This window comes from Arachis hypogaea, chromosome 14, assembly GCF_003086295.3.
Source record: "Arachis hypogaea cultivar Tifrunner chromosome 14, arahy.Tifrunner.gnm2.J5K5, whole genome shotgun sequence".
NCBI classification, from domain to species: Eukaryota; Viridiplantae; Streptophyta; class Magnoliopsida; order Fabales; family Fabaceae; genus Arachis; species Arachis hypogaea.
In genome coordinates this window covers 84,455,861-84,476,920 of record NC_092049.1, presented here as the reverse complement: position 1 = coordinate 84,476,920, position 21,060 = coordinate 84,455,861, and the positions used below count along the sequence as shown (strand labels likewise).

Genomic DNA, 21,060 nt, shown 5'->3' with positions numbered 1-21,060 from the left:
AGGTAGGTTTATGGGGAAGAGTGGATGGATGTGAGTGGTGAAGTGGTGATAGGGAAGAGAGATTGAGGTGATTGGTGAAGAGTTTTGGGGAAGAGTGTTTATGGGATTGTGTGAAAGAGGGGTGAGAAGAAGTGAGTGGAGGTAGGTGGGGATCCTGTGGGGTCCACAGATCCTGAGGTGATCTTGTGGGGTCCACAGATCCTGAGGTGTTCAAGGATTTACAACCTTGCACCAAATTAGGCATGCAAAATGCCCTTGCACACAACTCTGGGCGTTCAGCGCAAGATTGGTGCTTGTTCTGGGCGTTGAACGCCCATTTGTTGCCCATTTCTGGCGTTGAACGCCAGAACCATGCTTGTTCTGGGCGTTCAGCACCAGCTCTTCTCCAGGGTGCAATTTTGGCGTTCAAACGCCCAGATGCTGCCCATTTTGGGCGTTCAGCGCCAGAACCATGCTCTGTTTTGGCGTTGAACGCCAGCCAGATGCTTCTTACTGGCGTTTAAACGCCAGTAAGGTCTTCCTCGAGGGTGTGATTTTTCTTCTGCTATTTTTGATTCCGTTTTCAATTTTTATATTTATTTTGTGACTCCACATAATCATGAACCTAATAAAACATGAAAGAACAAGAAAAATAAAATTAGATAAATAAAAATTGGGTTGCCTCCCAACAAGCGCTTCTTTAATGTCAATAGCTTGACAGTGGGCTCTCATGGAGCCTCACAGATGTTCAGAGCATTGTTGAGACTTCCCAACACCAAACTTAGAGTTTGACTGTGGGGGCTCTGGTTGACTCTGTTTTAAGAGAAGCTTACTGTGCCTCTTTTCCATGTTTACAGAAGGGTAACCTTGAGTTGTAAACACAAGGGAGTCCTCATTCAATTGAAGGACTAATTCACCTCTGTCAACATCAATCACAGCTCTTGCTGTGGCTAGGAAAGGTCTTCCAAGGATGATGGATTCATCCTCATCCTTCCCAGTATCAAGGATTATGAAATCAGCAGGGATGTAAAGGCCTTCAACCTTTACTAACGCGTCCTCTACTTGTCCATAAGCCTATTTTCTTGAATTGTCTGCCATTTCTAATGAGATTTTAGTAGCTTGCACCCCAAAGATTCCCAGTTTCTCTATTACAGAGAGGGGCATGAGGTTTATCCCTGAACCAAGGTTACACAGAGCCTTTTCAAAGATCATGTTGCCTATGGTACAAGGTATTACGAACTTTCCAGGATCCTGTTTCTTCTGAGGCAATGTCAGTTGATCCAGATCACTTAGTTCATTGGTGAACAAGGGAGGTTCATCTTCCCAAGTCTCAATACCAAATAATTTTGCATTCAGCTTCATGATTGCACCAAGGTACTTGGTAACTTGCTCTTCAGTAACATCCTCATTCTCTTCAGAAGATGAATACTCGTCAGAGCTCATGAAGGGCATAAGGAGGTTCAATGGAATCTCTATGGTCTCTAGATGAGTCACAGATTCCTTTGATGTCTCAAAGGAAAACTCCTTATTGATCACTGGACGTCCCAGGAGGTCTTCCTCACTGGGATTTACGTCATCCCCTTCCTCTCCAGGTTCGGCCGTGTTGACTATGTCAATGGCCTTGCACTCTCTTTTTGGATTTTCTTCTGTATTGCTTGGGAGAGTACTAGGAGGGATTTCAGTGATCCTTTTACTCAGCTGGCCCACTTGTGCCTCCAAATTTCTAATGGAGGACCTTGTTTCATTCATGAAACTTACAGTGGCCTTAGATAGATCAGAGACTAAGTTTGCTAAATTAGAGGTATTTTGTTCAGAGTTCTCTGTTTGTTGCTGAGTGGACAATGGAAAAGGTTTACTATTGTTAAACTTATTTCTTCCACCATTATTAAAGCCTTGTTGAGGCTTTTGTTGATCCTTCCATGAGAGATTTGGGTGATTTCTCCATGAGGGGTTATAGGTGTTTCCATAAGGTTCACCCATGTAATTCACCTCTGCTATTACAGGGTTTTCAGGATCATAAGCTTCTTCTTCAGAAGATGCCTCTTGAGTACTGTTGGATGCAGCTTGCATTCCATTCAGACTCTGAGAAATCATATTGACTTGCTGAGTCAATATTTTATTCTGAGCCAATATGGCATTCAGAGTATCAATTTCAAGAACTCCCTTCTTCATAGGCGTCCCATTGCTCACAGGATTCCTCTCAGAAGTGTACATGAACTAGTTATTAGCAACCATGTCAATGAGTTCTTGAGCTTCTGCAGGCGTTTTCTTTAGGTGAATGGATCCACCTGCAGAAGTATCCAATGACATCTTAGCTAATTCAGACAGACCATCATAGAATATATCCAGGATGGTCCATTCTAAAAGCATGTCAGAAGGACACGTTTTGGTCAGTTCTTTGTATCTCTCCCAAGCTTCATAGAGGGATTCACCTTCTTTCTGTCTGAAGGTTTGAACATCCACTCTAAGCTTACTCAGCTTTTGAGGAGGAAAGAACTTGGCTAAGAAAGCCTTGACCAGCTTATCCCAAGAGTTCAGGCTATCTTTGGGTTGAGAGTCCAACCATAATCTAGCTCTGTCTCTCACAGCAAAAGGGAAAAGCATGAGCCTGTAGACTTCAGGATCTACTCCATTAGTCTTAACAGTATCACAGATCTGCAAGAATTCAGTTAAGAACTGAAAAGGATCTTCAGATGGAAGTCCTTGAAACTTGCAGTTCTGCTGCATCAGAGAAACTAATTGAGGTTTCAGCTCAAAATTGTTTGCTCCAATGGCAGGAATGAAGATGCTTCTTCCATGTAAATTGGAATTAGGTGCAATAAAGTCACCAAGCATCCTCCTTGCATTATTATTATTTCCGGCTGCCATCTCCTCTTCCTGTTCGAAAATTTCTAAAAGGTGCTTGCTGGATTGTTGTAATTTAGCTTCTCTTAGTTTCCTCTTCAGAGTCCTTTCAGGTTCTGAATCTGCTTCAACAAGAATTTTCTTGTCTTTGCTCCTGCTCATATGAAAAAGAGGGACAGAAAAATATTAATAATAGGGGTCCTTTTTACCACAGTATAGAGGTCCCTGTGTGAGTAGAAGAAAAGAAGAAGAAAAAAATTCGAACACAGATGGAAGAGGGGGTTCGAATTTGGGTGAGATGAAGTGTTAATAGATGAATAAATAAATAGAAGGAGATAAGAGAGAGAGAGAATTTTCAAAAATAATTTTTGAAAAAGAGTTAGTGATTTTCGAAAATAGTTTTTGAAAAAGGTTAGTAATTTTCGAGAATTAAAATCAAAAATTAAAATAATTAGTTAATTAAAAAGAAATTTTGAAAAAGAGGGAAGATATTTTCGAAAATTAGAGAGAGGGGGAGTTAGTTAGGTAGTTTTGAAAAAAATAAGAAACAAACAAAAAGTTAGTTAGTTAGTTGAAACAAATTTGAAAATCAATTTTTAAAAGATAAGAAGATAAGAAGTTAGAAAAGATATTTTAAAATCAAATTTTTGAAAAAGATATGATTTTGAAAAAGATAAGATAGAAAGATATTTTTGAAAAGATATGATTGAAATTAGTTTTGAAAAAGATTTGATTTTTAAAATCACAATTAATGACTTGATTCACAAGAAATCACAAAATATGATTCTAGAACTTAAAGTTTGAATCTTTCTTAACAAGTAAGTAACAAACTTGAAATTTTTGAATCAAAACATTAATTGATGATGTTATTTTCGAAAATTAGGAGATAAAGATAAGAAAAAGATTTTTGAAAAATATTTTTCAAATTTTTGAAAATAAATAAGAAAAGTGAAAAAGATTTTATTTTTGAAAAAGATTTTGAAAAAGATAAGATTTTTAAATTGAAAATTTGATTTGACTCATAAAAACAACTAGATTTTAAAAAGTTTTGAAAAAGTCAACTCAAATTTTCAAAATTTATGAGTCAAAAAGGGAAAGATATTTTTTTTATTTTTGAATTTTTAATGATGAGAGGGAAAAACATGAAAAAGACTCAATGCATGAAAATTTTGGATCAAAACAATGAATGCATGCAAGAATGCTATGAATGTCAAGATGAACACCAAGAACACTTTGAATGTCAAGATGAACATCAAGAACTTATTTTTGAAAAATTTTTAATGCAAAGAAAACATGCAAGACACCAAACTTAAAAATTTTTCATGTATAGACACTATGAATGCAAGAATGCATATGAAAAACAAGAAAAGACACAAAACATGAAAACATCAAGATCAAACAAGAAGACTTACCAAGAACAACTTGAAGATCATGAAGAACACTATGAATGCATGAATTTTTTGAAAAATGCAAGATGAATATGCAATTGACACCAAACTTTCAACTTGACTCAAGACTCAAACAAGAAACATGAAATATTTTTTATTTTTATGATTTTTTTATTTTTTTGGATTTTTGTATATTTTTTTTCGAAAAAACATATAGGAAAAAGAAAATAAGAATTTCAAAATTTTTTAATATGAATTCCATGAATCTTGTATTCTTAGTCTAAAGCTCCAATCCGAGGGTTAGGCATGGCTTAATAGCCAGCAAGCTTTAGTATGTAACTCAGACATGCCACGGCTGACATTCCAATTAACTTGCCTCTATGCTGATGGTTGGAAGCCCCTATCCAAAAGAATTAGACATGGCTTTACAGCCAGCCAGGCTTCAACATGCTTCATGAAACTCTAGAATTCATTCTTAAAAATTCTGAAGAAAAATATATTTTTGAAAAGATTTATCTTTTTTTTCGAAAACAGATGAGAAATTTTTGAAAGGTTTTTGAAAAATTTTTGAAAATAAAACAAAAAGAAAATTACCTAATCTGAGCAACAAGATGAACCGTCAGTTGTTCAAACTCGAACAATCCCCGGCAACGGCGCCAAAAACTCTGTACGCACGTCTTAATAAATCGTTTTTTCATTCACAACTTCGATACAACTAACCAGCAAGTGCACTGGGTCGTCCAAGTAATAAACCTTACGTGAGTAAGGGTCGATCCCACGAAGATTGTTGGTATGAAGCAAGCTATGGTCACCTTGTAAATCTCAGTCAGGCGGATATAAAATAGTTATGGAGTTTTCGAACATAAATAATAAATAGATAGAAAATAAGGATAGAAATTCTTATGTAATTCATTGGTTAGAATTTTAGATAAGCGTATAGAGATGCATTCGTTCCTCTGAACCTCTGCTTTTCTGCTGTCTTCATCCAATCAATCTTACTCTTTTCCATGGTTGGCTTTATGTAAGGACATCACCGTTGTCAATGGCTACTTTTTATCCTCTCTGGAAAATGGTCCGATGCGCTGTCACTGCATGGCTAATCGTCTAGAGTTCTCGATCATACTGGAATAGGATTCACCCTCTTTTTGCGTCTGTCACTACGCCCAGCACTCGCGAGTTTGAAGTTCGTCACAGTCATTCAATCCCAGAGTTCTACTCGGAATACCACAGACAAGGTTTAGACTTTCCGGACTCTCATGAATGCCGCCATCAATCTAGCTTATACCACGAAGATTCTGATTAAGAGATCTAAGAGATACTCATTCAATCTAAGGTGGAACGGAAGTGGTTGTCAGGCACGCGTTCGTGGGGGAATGATGATGATTGTCACGTTCATCACATTCAGGTTGAAGTGCGAATGAATATCTTAGAAGCGGAATAAGTTGAATTGAATAGAAAAACATTAGTACTTTGCATTAATCTTTGAGGAACAGCAGAGCTCCACACCTTAATCTATCGAGTGCAGAAACTCTACCACATGAAAATACATAAGTGATAATGGTCCAGGCATGGCCAAATGGCCAGCCCCCATGAAATTCTAAGATAGCATAAAACTGATCAAAGATGTCTAATACAATAGTAAAAAGTCCTGTTTATAATAAACTAGTTACTAGGGTTTACAGAAGTAAGTAATTGATGCATAAATCCACTTCAGGGGCCCACTTGGTGTGTGCTTGGGCTGAGCTTGAATGTTACACGTGTAGAGGTCAATATTGGAGTTGAACGCCAGTTTATAACGTATTTCTGGCGTTCAACTCTGGCTTGTGACGTGTTTCTGGCGTTTAACTCCAGACAGCAGCGTAGAACTGGCGTTCAATGCCCTTTTACATCATCTAAACTCGGCCAAAGTATGGACTATTATATAATGATGGAAAGCCCTGGATGTCTACTTTCCAACACAATTGGAAGCGCGCCATTTTGAGTTCTGTAGCTCCATAAAATCCACTTTGAGTGCAGGGAGGTCAGAATCCAACAGCATCAGCAGTCCTTCTTCAACCTCTGAATCTGATTTTTGCTCAAGTCCCTCAATTTCAGCCAGAAAATACCTGAAATCACAGAAAAATACACAAACTCATAGTAAAGTCCAGAAATGTGAATTTAACATAAAAACTAATGAAAACATCGCTAAAAGTAACTAGATTCTACTAAAAACATACTAAAAACAGTGCCAAAAAGCGTATAAATTATCCGCTCATCAGAGTCTGACTTCGTTATGTCGGTCTCTTCTAAGTTATTTTTGTAATCCTCTTTCTTGGATCTTTGTCAGATCTCTTTCAGGGATTACTTTTATAACTTTTTAGTAGTAGGAGTCCGACTTTGTTATGTCGGTCTCTTCTAAGTTATTTTTGTAATCCTCTTTCTTGGATCTTTGTCAGATCTCTTTCAGGGATTACTTTTATAACTTTTTAGTTTTGGGCTGACTTTGTCACGTCGGGCCCTTCTAAGTTAAAGTAATCCTCTTTAATAGGATTGGCCAGACCTCTTTCCAGGGTTTACTTATAACTTGGGTTGACTTGGTCCGACTTCTTAACGTCGGCCAGTCTTTAAGTTATTATTTAGCAATCCATAAGACCTCGTCAGGTTCTTTTTCGGATCACTTTCGATAACTTCTTACATTATTCTGTGTTCATCTTTGCCGATTTGTAGAAGGTGGTTGCTATCTTTAGATCATCTTTTGAGTGAATCGCGTTTTCACCTTTATCAGACGATTGTCTTTATCGTGATCGTGCAGTGAAATTGTTATTCACTTTCTATCGATCTGTTACTTTATAATCGGACGATGAATGCTTCAGATTAATGCGTCTTGAATACTTGTAGAATATCTAAAATATATATTTTATTCAAAGGAAATTGCAAATATATACATGTGGGAATTTTTCATCCCTTTATGTCGAATAGTGTTTAAGTCTCAACTTGGTGCCTCATTAAAAAACCTTTTCAGGAAAAAGAGTGCATCCAATAGTGAGATCTTTTACTTTTCTAGCTGTAATACCTTCTTAGGTTGCAGGCGTGCCATGATCTGGGAAGCTCTCGTCCATCGAGTTCGGACAGTCTGTAGTAGCCCTTCCCAAGTACTTTTATAACTCGGTAGGGTCCTTTCCAGTTTGCTGCCAACTTTCCTTCTCCTGGTCGAGTTGTTCCAATATCATTTCGGATTAAGATGAGATCGTTCTCCATAAAACTTCTCGGCACTACCTTTTGATTATATCTGGAAGCCATTCGACGTTTTAGTGCTTCTTCCCTGATCCGAGCTCTTTCCTGGATTTCAGGTAGTAGGTCGAGTTCTTCCTTCTGAAGTTGAGAGTTGGCCTCTTCATTGTAGTGGACTACTCTGGATGACCCTTCCTCGAACTCTACTGGGATCATTGCCTCCACTCCATATGCTAGTCGAAAGGGTGATTCATTTGTCGTGGAGTGTGGCATTGTTCGATACGCCCATAGGACTTGTGGGAGTTCTTCGGCTCAAGCCCCTTTGCATCTTATAGTCTCCGTTTCAACCCGGCCAATATGACTTTGTTGGCAGCTTCGGCCTGTCCATTGGCTTGAGGGTGTTCGACGGAGGTGAACTGGTGCTTTATATTCAAGTCGGCTACTAGTCTCCTGAAGCCTGCGTCTGTGAATTGAGTGCCATTGTCTGTGGTGATGGAGTATGGAACCCCGAACCTCGTGACAATATTCCTGTATAGGAATTTCTGGCTTCTTTGAGCGGTGGCGTTGGCTAGGGGCTCTGCCTCAATCCATTTTGTAAAATAGTCTACTCCGACTATGAGGAATTTTACTTGTCTTGATCCCTGGGGAAAGGGTCTGAGAAGATCAAGTCCCCATTTTGCAAATGGCCAGGGTGAGGTTACACTGATGAGCTCTTTTGGCGGGGCGATATGGAAGTTGGCATGTTTCTGACATGGTGGACATGTCTTTACGAATTCTGTAGCTTCTTTCTATAGGGTTGGCCAATAAAATCCCGCTCGGAGCACTTTTTTGGCAAGAGCTCGTGCTCCGAGATGGTTGCCGCACATGCCGCCGTGTACTTCTTCTAGCACTTCCTTTGTGTTGTTGGTCGGCACACATTTTAGTAACGGTATTGAGATCCCTCTTTTGTACAGGATGTTGTTTATAATAGTGTAGTACTGTGCCTCCCTTTTCAATCTCTTTGCCTCTTTTTCCTCTGTGGGGAGCATCTCTGCTTTGAGGTAGTTAATTATGGGGGTCATCCATCCTTGGTCCTGACTTGTTATGGCCAGGATTTTTTCCTCTTCCGAGATTGACGGGTTCTGTAGCATTTCCTGGATGAGGCTTCTATTATTGCCCCCTGGTTTGGTGCTGGCTAGTTTTGAGAGTGCGTCAACTCGGGCGTTTTGTTCACGGGGTATGTGGTAGATCTTATATTCCCTGAGTTGTCCGAGCTGTTCCTTGGTTTTATCCAAATACTTTTTCATGGTGGGATCTTTGGCTTCGTAGCTCCCTGTTATCTGCGAGGTGACTACTTGCGAATCGCTATAAATGTTGAGTTTTTAAGCTCCAACCTCTGTAGCCAGCTTCAAACCGGCTAATAACGCTTCATATTCCGCCAGGTTGTTTGAGGCTGGGAACCCGAACTTGAGGGAGAGCTCAACTTGGGTTCCTTGGTTGCTTTCTATTATCACGCCTGCACCGCTTCCAGTCTTATTTGAAGAACCGTCCACGTAGAGATTCCATTCTGTGGGGGTTTCCAAAGCATCTGTGAATTCTGAGATAAAGTCGGCCAGATACTGTGATTTAATGGCCGTCCGAGCTTCATATTGGAGGTCGAATTCTGATAACTCGACTGCCCATTGTAAAATTCTGCCTGCTAAATCTGTTTTCTGCAATATTCCTTTTATGGGCTGGTTGGTTCGAACCTTAATGGTGTGAGACTGGAAGTACGGGCGAAGTCGTTGAGATGTTAGAATGAGAGCATAGGCAAACTTTTCTATCTTCTGGTAGTTCAGCTCGGATCCCTGTAGCGCTTTGCTAATGAAGTAGACGGGTTGTTGCCCACTTTCGTCTTTTCTGACTAGTGCTGAGGCTATTGCTCGGCTTCCTACTGCGAGATATAATATGAGCGGTTCTCCTTCTCGTGGTCGAGATAAGATAGGCGGCCGTCCTAAAAACTCCTTGAAGTCTTGGAAGGCTTGTTCACATTCTGTCGTCCATTCGAACTGCTTTCCCTTCCTTAAAGTAGCATAGAAGGGGAAAGATCTTATCGCTGCCCCTGCTAAGAATCTGAATAGGGTGGCCAGTCTCCCGTTGAGTTGCTGCACTTTTTTTACACAAATGGGGCTCTTCATGTTGAGTATGGCTTGGCATTTATCCGGGTTTGCTTCAATTCCTCTTTGCGTGAGCATGAAACCTAGGAATTTGCCTGCTTCTACCGCAAAGGTGCATTTTGTTGGATTGAGTCGCATGTCGTGCTTCCTTATAATGTCGAACACTTGAGTCAGGTCGGACAGTAATGTGTCTTCGCTTTGTGTCTTTATCAACATGTCGTCCACATAGACTTCCATGACTTTTTCGATGTGGTCTGAGAAGACTTTGTTCATCAGCCTTTGATAAGTAGCACCCGCGTTCTTGAGACCGAAGAGCATCACGATGTAGCAGTAATTTGCTTTCGGCGTTAAAAACGAGGTCTTTTCTTGATCTGGTGGATACATGGGGATTTGGTTGTATCCCGAGTATGCGTCCATGAACGAGAGGTATCTATATCCGGAGGAAGCATCTACCAGAGCATCAATACTTGGGAGTGGGTAAGGATCTTTTGAGCAGGCTTTGTTGAGATCGGTGTAATCAGTGCACATTTGCCACTTCCCATTTGATTTTTTCACCAAGACGACGTTGGCTAACCATAGTGGATACTCGACTTCTCTTATGAATCCTGCCTCCAGTAGTGCCTGTACCTGCTCTTCCACAGCTTGGGATCGCTCCGGTCCAATTTTTCTTCATCTCTGCTGCACCGGCCGAGATCCTGGATAGACCGCCAACTTGTGGCACATTAGCTTGGGGTCTATGCCTGGCATGTCTGTGGCTTTCCATGCGAATAGATTGACATTATCGCGTAAGAATTGTATCAGTAATTCCTTTGAGTCTCCTCTTAGGATTGTTCCAATATTAGTTGTTTTGTCCGAGGTGTCTCCGATCTGAACCTTCTCTATCTCGCCTTCTGGCTACGGGCAGAGTTCCTCTCGTCGCTGTACTCCGCCAAGCTCAATTGTATGAAACTCTTCTCCTCTGCCTCTGAGGTTTAGACTTTCGTTATAACAGCGGCGCGCCATCTTTTGATATGCTTTTATTGTAGCTATCCCTTCTGTAGTTGGGAATTTCATGCATAGATGTGGGGTCGAGACTATTGCACCGAGTTGATTGAGTGTTGTCCGACCTATTAGAGTATTGTAGGCTGAACTTACGTCGACAACAATGTAATCTATTTTGAGGGTCCTGGATTGGTTCCCTTTTAGAAGGTTGTATGTAGTGATGTGTATCATAATGGTTGTACCGGGGTATCTCCCAATCCGAACAGACTGTTCGGGTATGCCTTAAGCTTCTTGTCTTCTAAACCGAGTTTGTCGAAAGCTGTTTTGAATAAGATGTCGGCGGAGCTTCCTTGATCTATTAGTGTGCGATGGAGATTGGTGTTTGCCAGTATGATGGTAATGACCATGGGGTCGTTGTGTCCCGAGATGATTCCAGATGCGTCCTCTTTAGTGAACGTGATTGTAGGGATATCGGGTGCTTCCCCCTTTCCTTCGACATGATATACTTCTTTGAGATATCTTTTATGAGATAATTTGGAGATTCCTCCCCCTGCAAATCCGCCATGTATCATGTGGACGTGTCTTTCTAGTGTACGAGGTGACCGCGCGGTTCGTCCGATATCTTCGTCCCTTCGTCTCTTTCTTTGATCATCATCTTGGGTTGCTAGAAACCGATCTAGTTTTCCTTCCCTCACCAACTTTTCTATGATGTTCTTTAAATCGAAGCACTCATTGGTGGAATGACCTCGCACTCGATGGTATTCACAATACTCATTCCGATTTCCTCCCCCTCTTTTGCCTTTGAGTGGCCGAGCTGGGGGTATTTTCTCCGTGTGGCAGACTTCTTTGTATACGTCAACTAGGGATACCTTGAGAGGAGTGTAATTGTGGTATTTTTTTATTTTCTCCCCTTGCCGATCTTCTTTCCTTTTGAATTCCTTGTCTTTATCTCGGTAGGGGGCCCCAGATTTGGAGGTTTTTCCTAACCGAGCGTTTTCTTCCATGTTGATGTATTTTTCTGCTCGCTCCTGTACTTCGTCTAAGGAGGTAGGGTACTTCTTTGATATAGATTGGCTAAAAGGTCCCTCTCATAGGCCGTTGATGAGTCCCATGATGGCGGCCTCTGTTGGTAAGCTTTGTATGTCCATGCATGTTTTGTTGAATCTCTCCATGTAGTTGCGGAGGCTCTCCCGATCTCCTTGCTTGATCCCTAGTAGACTGGGGGCATGCTTGGCCTTATCTTTTTGGATGGAGAATCTGGCTAGGAATTTTTTGGCTAAGTCGTCAAAGTTTGAGATGGACTTGGGAGGTAGGTTGTCAAACCATCTGATTGTTGTCTTCGTGAGAGTTGTTGGAAAGGCTTTACAGCGAACAGCATCTGGGGCATCAGTGAGGTACATTCTGCTTCTGAAATTGCTGAGATGGTGGTTGGGGTCTGATGAGACGCAGAAGCTGGTGAATTAAAAATTATTAAAATAGTTACATTGCAAGTATAGTTCTTAACTCACCAAAAATCTGCCTGTCAATTTAGAAATATGTCACAGAGAGTTTAAATTAAAAATTACTGGGGGTTTTAAGTCCCAGATCGTCTCCCAATGAGTTGCAGAAAAGTGTGCTATCTTATTAATCAGATGTTCCAAGAAGTTGAGTTAAGTAAATTGGAATTTAAATTGAGGGAATTTAAATTATATGAATAAAAGCCTTGACTGGGAGTTGATTAGTTGGAATCTCTACTATTGATGGAGTGATTGTAAGATTAATTTATAATTAATGGTTGCTCTGTTTGGTTATCCTTTACTAGGTAAAGAAAAGTCAAACAAGTTGGAATGCTAGATCTGTTCACAAGTTGCAACCCACTTAATTCAAAGGGATTGGCGTTGGTGACAGGATAGCAATCCAACAGTTAACCCAATTACAAATTTTCTTTCAATCCTTCCAACTCAAGAGTTCCTTTTAATCAACTCCCCATCAAGTGAAGAAACTACTCACTCATTGTAAACAATAAATCCACAACACATGAAAGGGAATTAAAAGAAGACATGATTATTGGAATGGAAAATAAATTTAAATGGAAGAAATAATCCTTGTATTAAATAATCACGAAAGTATCCAAATAACAAAATTGAACAAAACAAAGAACATGAAAGAATAAAACCAAGTTAAGAAAACGAACTAGAATGACGAAGTCTTGATGAGGAAATAACTCTTCTCAATGTTCCAATGCTAAGACCAATTGAAATTAAAAAGTCTAAAACCTAGAGAGAAAAACCTAAGGGAGTAAAACTAGATCTAAAACTATTAACTGTCTAGAATGAATGTCCTCTTTTGTTTCTGCATATTCTCTGGCTCTAGTCTGCTGTTCCGGGCCGAGAACTGGGTCAAAATAAGGTCCAAAATGGCCCCCAATAAAATCTGCAGATTATGCAGATCGCACATGTCACGCGATCGCGTCATCCATGCGGACGCGTCATTCGCGTTTTTCCTTGCCACGCGTTCGCGTCGTCCACGCTACCGCGTCGCCTGAGCTTTTCCAATCCGCGCGGCCGAGGTATCAGTGTACTCAGCAATGAAGTTAGCCAAATACTGTGTTTTGATAGTTGTCCGAGCTTTATATTGAAGATCGAATTCAGATAGCTCAATCACCCACTGTAGGATTCTTCCAGCTAAGTCTGTCTTCTGTAGGATGCCTTTTATGGGATGGTTGGTCCGAACCATGATAGTGTGAGCTTGAAAGTATGGGCAAAGTCGTCGAGAAGTGAGTATGAGAGTGTAGGCGAACTTTCCTATCTTTTGATAGTTCAGTTCGGCCCCTTGTAAAGCTTTGCTAATGAAGTAGATGGGTTGCTGCCCACCTTCATCTTCTCTGACTAGTGCTGAAGTGATTGCCTGATTTCCCACTGCGATGTATAATATGATTACTTCTCCTTTCCGTGGTCGGGTAAGAATTGGTGGTAGCCCTAAAAATTTTTTGAAATCTTGGAAGGCTTGCTCACACTCTGTTGTCTATTCAAACCTCTTTCCTTTCCTTAATATGGCGTAAAAGGGGAGAGATCTGATGGCTGACCCGGCTAGAAACCTAGATAGGGCTGCAAGTCTTCCGTTGAGCTATTGTACTTCTTTGACACAGGTTGGACTTTTCATGTCGAGTACAGCCTGACATTTATCTGGGTTCGCCTCAATTCCTCTTTACGTGAGCATAAGGCCAAGAATTTTCCAGCTTCTACCGCAAAGGTGCATTTTGCAGGATTAAGTCGCATTCCATGCTTTTTGATGGTGTCGAACACATAGGTGAGGTTGGGCAACAAGGATTCCTCTCTTTGTATTTTTACCAGCATATCGTCTACGTAAACCTCCATTAATTTCCCAATGTGGTCTACAAAGACTTTGTTCATCAATCTTTGGTAAGTAGCTCCTGCGTTTTTGAGCCCGAATGGTATGACGATATAGCAATAATTTGTTTTTGGGGTTAGGAACGAGGTCTTTTCTTGATCGGGTGGATACATCAGGATTTGATTGTATCCTGAATAAGCATCCATGAAGGAGAGGTACTTGTATCCGGAAGATACGTCCACTAGAGTATCTATACTTGGGAGCGGGTAGGGATCTTTTGGGCAGGCTTTATTGAGATCGGTGTAGTCAGTGCACATCCGCCACTTCCCATTTGACTTTTTTACCAAGACAATGTTGGCTAGCCATAGTGGGTATTTGACCTCCCTTATGAACCCTGCCTCCAGTAAGGCTTGTACCTGTTCTTCCACAGCTTGGGACTTTTCTGGTCCGAGCTTCCTACGCTTCTGCTGTACTGGCTGAGATCCTGGGTATACCGCCAGTTTGTGGCATATTAGTTTGGGATCTATGCCCGGCATGTCTACAGCCTTCCATGCAAAGAGGTTGGCCTTATCCTTTAGGAACTGTATCAGAGACTCCTTTAAGTCGCCCTTTAAGGTTGCCCCAACATTTGTCGTCTTATCCCGGGCATCGCCGATTTGGACCTCTTCAGTCTCGCCTTCAGGTTGTGGACGAAGTTCCTCGTGAGCTCGAACTACCCCGAGTTCAATAGTGTTGACTTCCTCTCTTTTGGGATTGCCTTTAAGGTTCAGACTTTCATTGTAACAGCGTCGTGCAATTTTTTGGTCTCCCTTTATCGTGGCGATCCCTTCCGGAGTTGGGAACTTTATGCATAGATGTGGAGTCGAGACTACTGCGGCTAGCTGGTTCAGTGTTGTCTGACCTATTAGGGCGTTGTAAGCTGAGCTCACGTTGACTACGATGTAGTTTATGTTGAGTGTCCTTGACTGGGTTACCTTTCCAAAGGTTGTGTGTAGTGAGATATATCCAAGTGGTTGAATTGGAGTATCTCCCAGTCTGAACAAGCTATTCGGATATGCTCTGAGCTCTGTATCTTGCAAACCAAGTTTGTCGAAGGCAGATTTGAACAAGATATCTGTGGAGCTTCCTTGGTCTACCAGCGTTCTGTGGAGATTAGCGTTGGCCAATATGATAGTGATGACCATGGGATCATCATGTCCCGGAATAATGCTCGTTGCATCTTCTTGGGTAAAGGTAATAGTGGGGAGGTCGGATGACCTCTCTCCTTTCCCAACATGATATGCCTCTTTAAGGTGTCTTTTGCGAGATGATTTAGAGATCCCTCCTCCTGCAAATTCTCCATCTATCATATGAACATACCTCTCAGGGGTGTGGGATGGTCGTTCAATCCGTCCAGCCTCTTCGTCCCTTCTTCTTTTTCTTGGTTCATCTGCCTTGTTGGCTAAGTACCGATCTAGTCATCCTTCTCTTGCCAGTATCTCTATGACATTCTTTAAGTCAAAGCACTCGTTTGTAGGATGTCCGTAAATTTGCTGGTATTCATAGTACTCTGTCTGACTTCTCCCTCCTTTTTTGCTTTTGATTGGGCGGGGTGGTGGGATCTTTTCTGTTTTGCATATTTCTCAGTAAACATCCACAAGAGACACCCGAATAGCTAGGGGTGTAGTTGTGGTATTTTCTGGGCTTCTCACTGGGTTGATCTTCTTTTTTCTTGGACTCTTTATCCTTGTCCCGTGAGGGGTAGAAGAATCCAGGTTTTGAGGTCTCTCCTAACCAAGAACTCTCCTCAATGTTAATGTACTTCTCTGCCCGTTCTTGTACCTCGTTCAGAGATGTTGGATGCTTTTTTGATATGGAGTGACTAAAAGGTCCTTCTCTCAAGCCATTGATTAAACCCATAATGGCTGCTTCTATTGACAAAATTTGTATGTCTAGACATGCTTTGTTGAATTTTTCCATGTAGTTGTAAAGACTTTCCCGATCTCCTTGCTTAATTCCTAGTAGGCTCAGGGCGTGTTTAGTTTTGTCCTTCTGGATGGAGAATCTGGCAAGTAATTTTTTGGCTAGGTCATCAAAACTTATGATGGATCTAGGAGGCAAATTGTCGAACCACTTTATTGCTGTCTTTGTTAAGGTAGTCGAGAAGGCTTTGCATCGAATGGCGTCGGAAATGTTAGTGAGGTACATCCTGCTTCTGAAATTGCTGAGATGATGGCTTGGGTCCGATGTGCCGTCGTATGGGGTCATGTCAGGAGCTTTGAAGTCCTTTGGGATTTTAGCTTTCATGATTTCTTTGGTGAATGGATCTTGATCTTTGTGGGAGCTGTCTTCATGACTGGAGTGAACAGCTTTAGCTTTGAGATCAGCCTCGATCTTTAGGAGTTTGTCTTCTAGCTCTCGGTGTCATCTAGTTTCTCTCTGGAGGTCCCTCTCGGCTTCGTGCTGGTGTTTGGCTTCCTGCTCAAGCTATTTGAGACGATTCTGCTGTTCTTGGAGGGCATCTAAAATTTCTATATTTGGAGAATGCTTATCTCCGTTCGGTTGAGGTGTATCCTTTGGTGTGATGTCCGCGTTCTTATGCGGCGTTCTTTCTTCCAAACCGGAGTTGTGATCGTTGTCAAGGTTGTCCACCATAATGATGGGATGACTTCCAGGGTCCCCGGCAATGGCTCCAATGTTCTGAGGGTTACCTGAAACTGAAGGTCGATCTTAGATGAGATCTGCTGTGGTGGCCGAAACTGTTGTGTCTGATTTATTGACTTTGGAGGTGCTGCTGATCCTTGATCACCGGAGGGTGGTGGTACCTGCAAGAGACTCCGATGCTTAAGTTAGCATGGGCTTTTAGCAGGTATTTTGTGTAGAATCAGAGTATGAGTTATACCTGGGTGCTCTAGTGTATTTATAGTAGTGTGGGCTGAACTTCCTAGATAAGATAAGTTAGCTATCTTATCTTATCTTTTAGTGAAGTCATCTTATCTTTAAGGGGAACCGCCTTTATCTTTCTACGCTTTGGCTGCCTTTAGATTGGGTTGTGTCCCTTCGTTTAGGCCTGCTTGGGCTTCTTATGGCGATATGGCCGAACTCTTTTGAGAAGAGGTCGGGGAACCTGTCCTGAAGAGGTCGGTTGCTTTGTCTTTAATCAGCCCGGGTCGGATAGCTCGACCCAGGATATGAACACTTTCCTTGGAGCTTGTGATTCATTGTCCTTCTTGTGATCCCCCTTATCATTTTCCTCAATCTCCGTCTCTTCCTTGCTGGCGTCTTTGTTGTCCTTTCCCAATGCTTTACCACTCCTCAATTGTATAGTCATGCACTCCTTGTTGGCCTTGCATTTCTCTTCTGAATGTATGAATTAATAGTGCATAGTTGATATTCAAGTTAAACATATTCGCTCTTGAAGAACAATGAATTTAGAGAAGTATTATTGACTCTTTGAAAAATAAAAAAAAAATACTGATTCCTGAAGCAAGAAAAAGTAGATAAAAAACAAGAAAAATAAAAAGCTCAAAAGAAAAAGAAAAGAGCAAGGATCCAAGGCTTTGAGCATCAATGGTTAGGAGGGTTAGAAATTGGCCTAAAAAGCTCAAATGAGTTGCTATCCCTAACTATATGCTTGTGGTGTGAAGGTGTCAAGTAAAAAGCTTGAGACTGAACAGTTAAAGTCGTGATCCAAGGTTAAAGGAGTATGCTTAAGAACTCTAGACACCACTGTCTGGGAATTTAAGCAAAGCTAAATTTGAATCCAAAGGGTTCCCCTAGTTAAGTGCCTGTGGTATTTTTGTATCCGGTGGTAATATGGGAAAACAAAGCGCTTAGAGTCACGACTAGGCTCAAAGGTGCAAAGCACCAAAAGAAGTTGTGTTCAAGAATCATGAAGAGCTAAAAGAAGAGAACCAATAATATCATCCAGATTCCAATTCCGAACGATGCCAATATTTCTCAGCTTCAAAGGAAAGTGAAATGCCAAAACTGTTCAGAAGTAAAGAGCTATTAGCCCCACTCAGTAATTGGAGTTGAGCTTCATTGAAAACTCTAAGACTTATTGTATCTTTTTCTTCTTTTTAGCCCTACTTTGTTTTTGGTTGCTTGAGGACAAGCAATAATTTACGTTTGGTGTTCTGATGAGCAGATATTTTATACCCTTTTTAGTATCATTTTCTTAGTTTTTTCATTACATTTTATCAAGTTTTATTATGTTTAGTAGGTTTTAGTGAAAAATTCACATTTTGGATACTACTTTGAGCTTTTTGTTTTTCTTATGATTTTAGGTGATTTTTGGGCAAAAATGGAAAGTTTTGGCAAAGTCTGATTCAGAGGCACAGAAAGGATAGCAGATGCTGTCAGATCCTGATCTCCGTGCATTCCAATGAGCATATATTGAGCTACAAAGATCCAATTGATACAATCTCAATGGCATTGGAAAGCTATGTGATGACATGTCATCATGTCATGTTTTTCTATGCTTTTTCATACAAGAAATTGATGATTAGTGCTTAAATGTTGCATTCTTTTGTGCTTAAATGGTATATTTCCTTGATCTTTTGATTTTATAAATTTTGTAGGAAATAAGTGGAAAAAGAAGCAAAATAGCACAAAATAAGCTCAAAAGAAGAAAAGTGGAATTTTGAGGCACACTTTGAAGTTTGAGCACGCTTTGAAATCTTAAGCCACGCCTTTAAAAGCGTGGCCCATGACCATGAAGCCGTGGCCTTATTATCATGAATTATCATATGCATGCATGCATTTAATTATTATGCCAATGGAGAAGGAATTAAACAAATGCACGCTACCTTGGCTTATTCACACTAGTATTATTAATGCCATATTCATTAAATGAAAGCATTGGCATTATTAATTAATAAAGCCATGGGAGCATGCATGAAACATTCATTGTTAATTGGAAAAAGAACAAATCAAGCTTTAATGTCAATGCATTGGCATTATTAAAGTAAATGAATGCATGCATGAAATGTTAATTATGCCAACGAAATGAATGAATGAACGCTATCGTTCATTTAAGTAAGGAAGCATGCATGTAGTATTATTAATACCATCATTGGCATGAAGCCTTAAAGCAAGGGTGCTACGTGAACAATTTTAACTAAGCGCTCAACTACAAGGCACCAGTTCTCAATTAAAGGGAGCGCTACGTTAAAAATTGTTCACTTTTTCGGGCTTTTTCTTAGCTTTGTGATAGCATGACCGAGCCTCCTTCAAAGGACCATAACTTGACTTACAAATGTCCAATTGATGTGCTTTCAGTTGCGTTGGAAAGTTGACATTCAGAGATTTCCAACGATATATAACAATTTATATTTGGCATAAAATTGAAGCACAAGTGATAGGCATCTTTAAGGCCTAAAAACCAACCAAATATGCTCTCACCAAGGCTCGAAGAGGGGGTCACCAAGAAAAGCAAGACACAGCACTCAAAATGGCTTCACCAAGGATCGAAGGTGGAGGCGCGCACATGCAACAAAGGGCGCTACGTGAACTTAGTTGACTGAGCACTATGCTTAACTGAGGAAATTGTCCAAAGTGAAGCCAGCAAGGTTCGAAGAGGGAACCAAGAGAAGCTAAGTAGCGCTACGTTAACTAAGTCACCTTTATCGTGACTTTCAAGCTTGGGGAGTAGCCATATACTAAGGAGCGCTCATCAAACCAAGGAGTAGCGCTCAAATATTAAGCGCAGCGCTTACTTAGTGAGCGCTAGTGAGCAACAAGACACCAAGGAGCATGCTACACACACAAGGCAAGGAGTGCTACGTTGCCTTACATGACCGAGCGTTCCCCTGGAAGGCTCCCACACACCAAACCAACTTGAACTAAGCAACCTTGACCCATGCCTCCGAACCAATTGAACCAAGGCCAACCAGACCCATCTCTCTTCAAATCCAGAGCAAGCAAAGCCCACATCATCACTCAAAGGCACAAGAACAAGCTAGATTAGGAATTTCATTTAATTGTAATTTGTTTTTAATTTCAATTTCATTTTAATTTTGTAAAAGCCTATAAAAAGGCATCTGTTCCATTTTAGAGAGAGGCTGGCTCCATTAGAGAGTAGTAGGAGTAGGAGTAGAATAGAGAACTCTCTTTTAATTTTTCTGTTTGAATTTGAGAATTGGAAATCAGATCTGAGTTCTCTTTTCTTCTCTAATTCATTTTCTTTCCTCTACAATTTCCTTTCTGTTTTGATCAAGAGAGCAATTGAGCTCTTGGCTTTCTTTCTGATTTTGCTATTTCATTAAAATTGTTGATTCTCTTAAGGATTTCAAAATTGATCTAAGTCTTCCTGCTATTTTTAATTTTTCTGCACTTTTACATTTTGCTTGAGCTGAGTTTGCTTTCTATGCAATTTAACTTTTCTGCCTCCTTGCTAATTTACATTTGAGCTTGCTGTGATCTGAATTTAAATTTTTCTGCAATTCAAATTTCTTGTTCTGAGCTCTGATTTATTGCTTTCAGTTAATTCCCCAGCACCCAATCCCCTTTATATTTTGCTGCAATTTATTTTTCTTACTCTTTAAGCTTTTGTCCAATCTACATTCTGCTTATTTACATTTGCTGCAATTTACATTTCTTGTTCTTTAAGCTTCTGTCAATTTAATTCCTGCAAGTGAGATCTGCTAAAATTTTACTTTCCTTGTCATTTAAGCTTCAGCTAATTTACATTCTGTTCTTTACTTTCACTGCAATTTACCTTCTGCAACATTAAATTCCCTGCATTTTACATTCTGTTGCTTTAACTTTCATCCAATTTACCAATGTTAGCTTGACTAGACTAATCACTCACTAAAGTTGTTTGATCCATCAATTCCTGTGGGATCGACCTCACTCTAAGTGAGTAATTACTACTTGATGTGACCCAGTACACTTGCCGGTGAGTTTTGTGTGGAATCTAATTTCCACACATCAAGTTTTTGGCGCCGTTACCGGGGATTGATTTAGATCAACAATGATTAAGTGGGTGGGAAGTCTAGATCAAGCATTTTCTTTGTTTCTATTTTCTGTTTTAGATTGAAACCAAGGTGTTTGAGTTATTGCCTCACTAAGAAATTCTTTCTCTGTGACATGAATTTCAATTTTCAATGGTGTTGTGTTTTACAAAATGTAAATGGAGTTTAACTCATCTTGTGATCAAACAAATTCTATGAGATATTACCCACCATCACCAATCTCTAATGGTGGCTGAG

General features: G+C 40.5%; 1 non-coding gene across 1 annotated transcript; it reads left to right on the top strand.

Moving 5' to 3' along the window:
* The first annotated feature begins 2,343 nt into the window (after positions 1-2,343).
* LOC112745055 (small nucleolar RNA R71) lies at positions 2,344-2,451 on the top strand. The gene has a single exon (XR_003173003.1). It is a non-coding gene; the product is annotated as a small nucleolar RNA R71 (small nucleolar RNA).
* Positions 2,452-21,060: the final 18,609 nt, after the last annotated feature.